We start from the raw sequence: 6,218 nt of genomic DNA, 5'->3' as shown, positions 1-6,218 counted from the left end.
TCAATCCTACGCAAATGAAGTGTCAGATCATCTCTGCTTAATCATGTTGTTACCTAAGTTACTTTCTTTGTCTGAAACATGAATTAGGATGAGTATGAATGTAAATTAAATGATTTTATGCATAATTACACAGAAGTTAATAAAACTCAGGTGCACACGCAAAACAAGGCTTCCTGTAGATCCTCATTGTGGACATTATCCCTCGAGCACTGAACATGTTTTACATTTTTTGTCTTTGATTTGTAGGACATAGGCAAAGGATTCTTTATCTGAAGTCACTGGTTTTTATTATTCTTATGCCTGCGAGCACAAAATCTCTGGTGCGAAGGTATCTCTCTCTGGGCTCGTCGGGTCATGTCCTGGTTAAGTGAGTGAGTGGTCAAATCGCAGCTTTTTAGCCTTGATTCACACTGGCTGTTGTTCAAGTTCAAAAATCCTACTCGTCTGATCATCTTGATCATGCATATTAACTTGATGCTTGCTTGTTGTTGGGCTGAGTCCGAAAGTAACAGCAGGTGCTGACCTCCAAGGCTGGATCAACGACAGGAGAAAGTAACGTTTGATTTTGAAACGCCTCCACTTGAGGCAGAGGAAGCATTTCACTTTTAGTCTAAAACAGCAATAGAATTTGTGACCACAGCTTCCTGCTTCCTTATATCTGCCTCCATCTGGTGGTAAAAGAAGAACTGTAAGACCAGCCACCCACTTTTTCCTTGGTTCCATGCCTGCCTATCTCCAGCAGTCATTACGGGAGTGGTGGGGGACACCTGGACAGGTCTCCAGTCTAATACAGGGATCTACAGTGTGCCAGCCAATGGTTTTATGATAGACCACACATTTGAAGAGGGGGTTCCATCTGAAAAGGGGGTGTCTGTACATACAGAAATGCTTATGTCTCAAAAACTATTCAACACAGTGGGCAGATACAGCTAAATTTAGCTCTGATGAAGGGCTATCATTTCATGACACCAAGCAGCAGGCAAAACAATCAAAACACATGACTGAAAATGATTATTTCAGGCCTGTATCCATGAACATGATCTGATCTTGATGAAGTTTGGCACAGATGTTGTCCTCTCTGACCTACACTGAGTCCAAAAGCCCCATAAGCACGTTCATTAAGTCCACCCAAAACAGCTTCTACTCAAAACGCTCTCTGTTGATCATTTTTATAATTATAAAGCATCTACAATACAATTTCCTGGGGAAATTAGTACATATGACCTCATGCACGTGAATGTGGATATGAATTGGGTAGTGGAGCGAAATCAGGAATACTGTGGACATCCACCCTGAAGGTTAATCTTGGACAATATCTGATGATCGACTCTTTTAAATGAAACCAGAGAGCGTTGACAGAAAGGAGAAGGTGGAAATGACTCAGCCTGGAACCGAAAATATGGATGGAGGACAACAGAGCTGCTTCATGGAAATCAAACTTATTCTGAACCAGCCCAACTCACTTGTGGCGTACCACAGGTTTCAATCCTGGGGCCCCTCCTGTTCCTCCTCTACATCCGCCACCTAAGCCAGATTATTGACAATTTTCATGATGTTTCTATCACTTCTACACCGCTGAGAGTGAACAATTTAACGTCGGTTTTATTACGCCTCGTAGACAGATGCTTTGTGTTTATTTGAGACACGGTGGTCCTACGTCTCCCTCCGCTAGCTCAGCTCTGGGTGTCAGTTAAAAACAGAATGCACATTTTATTCACAATAAAAACATGCTAAACAAGTAAACTATTTAAACTAAGAAAAGATCCCATGTAAAATTTAAAATCATTTCAGAATTTTGATGATTTTGAGTTGTCCCTCAGATGGACAACTCCTGTAGTTTGGCCCTATTGATCTTTGGCCTTGGATAAACCAGAATGATGAACAGAGAATAATGATTAATAACAGAAATATTACTGATATTTATTAAAAGGTTGTGCAGATTTTTTAAAAATAATAACAGATAAAAGTCATTCTACTCAAATAACGTACTGAGAACTGATCTGATTTATTTTTTGTTTGTTTTCCATGAACAAAATATTTTTTTGTAATGACCTTTCTAAAGTCACGTGTCATGTATGGTTGGTGGGATGGATATAAAATCCATATGAATGGGGGCCTGTGTATGTGAGGGTTATGCTATGTGGTATCTAGTTATATATTCTGTCGATGTTTTCTTCATTACTATTAGGAATTTATAACTCTGAATGTGTTTGTTGTTTATTTTCATGTCTGTTGATAATAAAAATGCATCAAATCAATATGAATTGTAAAATCTCAGGGAGTGTTAGATTTGTCGGTGGCTGGACCCCTGAGCTGACAGACTCAAAGCTTAAAATAAAACATTTTAATAAATGGGAAAAAAAGGTTGGCGTGGCAGCAAAACTACTCACAAAAATGAAGACACATGGGAGGGCAGAAGGTAAGACAAGAGAATGCTGAAGTGAGGAGTGGAGAGAGCTATAATACAGGGCAAGAGCTGATGAGGACATGGGCAGCTGGGCTGATTGGGGAGGGACAACAGGTGAGGGTGGCTGGAAAAATGACAGACAGGAAGCAGACAGAGAGGAAAAGAGAAACAGCACAGGAGAACAGCGAGGAAACAGAAACAAGGAAACTAAAACATAAAGAACAAATTTAAAAAAATGCAAAGACAGACTATGATAGGGAGGTTAAAATGCATGATTTATCACTGGTGTGTACAAGCAAGGAATGTTTCAATTCAAGAAGAGACGGACCCGGAGCAACTTTTTAAAATGACATTTCTGACATCAAAATTCGGAAATTATTTTTAATTTTATATGGGATCTTTTCTTAGTTTAAATAGTTGACTTGTTTAGCATGTTTTATTGTGAATAAAATGTAACTTTGTGAAATATCTAAATCATTGCGTTCTGTTTTTAACTCACATTTTACACAATGTTACAATTTCCTTTCAGTGTTGGGAATAAAACTAAGTTAACATCAAAGGATTATAACAAAAAATAATGAATGCATTATGTAGGAAGTGGTTAGAAATTCCTGATTTCATTTTGTTCTGATTGATTTTATTTTGCTGACTTCAGTTTCACGGTTGTCATTTTATGAAATATATATTCTCGTGTATGAGATTCATTCCCCCTGGTTTGCATGCTGTAACTGCTTTGTAACTGTGTTGTAAAGTGCAATAATGGTTTGTAGCCCCATTGTTTTCAGCTCTTTGCTTGTAGGAAGTGGGTCAGCCCAGCAGGTGGCAGCAGCGACACTCAGAGCGGCGAAGCTTCAAAAGAAGAAGAGAATCTTGCGCATGCGCGGTAACAAGTTTGAGAGGAAAACGTGAAGGTTATCGTCTGTTTTGTTCGTTTTACTGAACCAGATGAGATTCTGAGCTCCCAGACCCGCTTCAGCTGACCCAAGTTCGAGCTGAAGGATCCGGTAAGTGACCGTCCGAACATCCGTCTGTGAAACTAAATGTTTGAGTCGTAGCTTCTAGTCCAAGCGACTCTTCCTGACCTGAAATGGGACTTCAGCTCGGTTTTTATTTTTGTTCACGGCCCGACAAAAAACGAACCGAACCGGCCCAGAGTGAAGAAACCTCGTTTCTTACATTAAAATAGTTTACAGTGGGAGCAGAAGCGTGGTTCTGAGCAGCTCCGGACCTTACATGCTGCTTTCTGTCAGTCGTGCTCATCCAAACATGGAGGAAGTGGTTCTGATCACAGCTTCACATTCAGATAACTTCAACAGGCTCAATCAGTTCAGGCCATGTAACTCCATGTCAGGCAGGGTTGCCAGGTAGGAATTTGTGACCTTTTGTATGGCTACTGTAAAATAATTGTAATTTGATTCAGACTTGTGAGGGTGTTGTGTTTAGTGAACATGTGCACAGAAAAGCAGGCGGAATGCGTTTTTATGATTATCTGGCAACCCTGATATTACACTGAGCTGCAGGCCTGGTGGATGTGATCACTTACATCTAATCTGGCTATGGCTGCACGTAGGGCTGCAACGATTAATCGACGACTAATCGATTATTAAAATAACCGATGACTACTTTAATAATCGATTAATCTGTTCTGATGCATCTCAGTAATCCAGGTAAAAATTCAAAAAGAAAAAAATCGTATAGGTCTTCTGGACGGGTTCTTCTTTAATGAAACGTTTCGTCTCTCCTCCAAGAGACTTCTTCAGTCTGAGAGTTTCAGGCAAAATTCAGGCTTTTAAGCCCTGCCTCCATGTGACTGATACTCACATCACATGGCTATCGTTGACACCTAATTAACACCTATTGTTAACAGGGGGTGGAGTGATACTGCCAATGGCAGCGCTGTAGGAGGGGGACAACTGAAAACGGAGGCCTCCACCTCTGTTTAATGATGGACGGTCTTTCTTCACAAAAATGGCTTCTTTTACTCCTCTCTCAAACCAACGTTCCTCCCTATCAAGAATGAGAACATCCTCATCTCTGAAAGAGTGACCGCTGGCCTGTAAATGAGTGAAAACTGCAGAGTTCTGGCCATTAGATGTAGCTCGTCTGTGTTGGGACATTCTTTTGAACAGTGGCTGCTTTGTTTCCCCGATGTATAACTGGTCGCAGTCCTCCTGGCACTTAACAGCATATACAACATTGCTCTGTTTGTGCCGGGGCACCGGATCTTTGGGGTGAACCAGCCTTTGCCGTAATGTGTTTTGGAGTTTGAAAGCCACTGGGACATCATGTTTAGAAAATAAACGTCTCAGTTTCTCCGAAACACCCGCAACATACGCAATTGATTAATCAATTAATTTGTTTTTCTCTCCAAACTGCTTTGACACCTTCCACTGCCACATCTGCCTTTCTGTCTTTGACACACATGCACAGTAGTGGTAACTGGGGTAGGCCGTGGACGTCACAAGACATTATACAGACAGGCTCTGGTATCATGGCTACCTGACAACGGAGCTCAAAGTGTGGGATCATTTTAAGAAAATGAAAGAGAAACCTGTGTAATATCTGCAGAGCAGAACTTACCTTCCACAGCAATTATTTTTAGTTAGCATATAGCTAAAATCTAACCATGGTTATATAATAGCAGCTGCATTTTGGTGCAATAAGCTGTATGATTTATATTCAGTTAACGTATGATCCGATTAGTCGACTAATCAAAAAATGATCGGTGATTAATAGATTATAAAAAATAATTGTTTGTGGCAGCCCTAGGGTCAAACAATGTTTTAGTCAAACAGAACCAACAAGAATGAAACAAAAAGTAAAGAATTAGAGAAAAAAACAATTTTTAAATGTAAAAAAATTCTAATTATAATAAATTAATAATAGTTTTACATCTAAAAATCATATTTTATTATTTTAATCTATTTTCCTCATTCAGCAACCTACTAAATTTATGTTAGGTTTCATGTAGGAGAAATACACATTTTTTCAGTCAGTATTTAATACAGCTGGCAAAATAAATTGTTAAAATATGTATTATGTGCTTCTGTTTTTTAATTTAGGAGATTATAAAAAAATCCTTCATTTTATGGGAAGACCCTCTTGATTCAAGAGAAAACTGATTATGAATTAATTATTAATCAATCTATAAGATAAATCAACTTCAGATTAATTCATTATCAATAACTTGCATCCTTAAGGAGTTAACTTAATTTATATCTACCCATATTCATGTAATTAAGCGTTTTAACGATTTGGCCGATTAATCGATTAGTCAAAAAAAGAATCAACCAATTAATCGATTATTAAAATAATCGTTAGTTGCAGCCCTAGCTGCACGATAGTAGAAAATCTTGCGATGGCGATAACATTTGTAAATGTTTTTTTTTCTCCTCCCTGTCTAACCTCTGATTCTTTCTCTGTGACCTGTAGCCCTTTTGGCAACATTATTTGTGTCTGGAGTGAGATTTTACTGCTTTTAGACCCAGTCCTACTGACTGAATATTGTCTTAGCATGAAGAGTACAACTTAAAAACTTTTCAAATACATTAGTCAATAATTATTGCACTCCGAGCAGTCTTTTTGTGATATAAATATCGCACTCATTGACAATATTTTTACAATATATTGTGCAACCCTGGTGAGTACACTAAGTTTCCTGTCATACCAAGGCTAAAAAACACTCTGCTCTCCGCCATTTATTTTAGCTTTTGTTTGTGCAGAAAAACCTTTGGCTGCAGCTGCCTGTGCACACATGCTATTTAACTAGACATGCAGTGTTTCCCCTACCACTATACAGGCGGGGCAGCCC

At 38.9% G+C, this 6,218-nt stretch overlaps 1 protein-coding gene across 1 annotated transcript in view; it reads left to right on the top strand.

Annotated features, from left to right (window-relative positions):
• Positions 1–3,271: 3,271 nt before the first annotated feature.
• Positions 3,272–6,218, top strand: part of mrps33 (mitochondrial ribosomal protein S33) — a 14,444-nt gene continuing 11,497 nt past the window's right edge. The window contains exon 1 of the mRNA XM_014021986.1: positions 3,272–3,411. The gene's annotated coding sequence lies outside the window, so the exon portion shown is untranslated. The remainder of the gene's footprint in view (positions 3,412–6,218) is intronic.

This window comes from Austrofundulus limnaeus, unplaced genomic scaffold (genome assembly GCF_001266775.1).
Source record: "Austrofundulus limnaeus strain Quisiro unplaced genomic scaffold, Austrofundulus_limnaeus-1.0 Scaffold313, whole genome shotgun sequence".
In the NCBI taxonomy this organism is placed as follows: Eukaryota; Metazoa; Chordata; class Actinopteri; order Cyprinodontiformes; family Rivulidae; genus Austrofundulus; species Austrofundulus limnaeus.
Note: the sequence above shows the minus strand (reverse complement) of the source record. Positions and strands in the feature narration are given on the sequence as shown.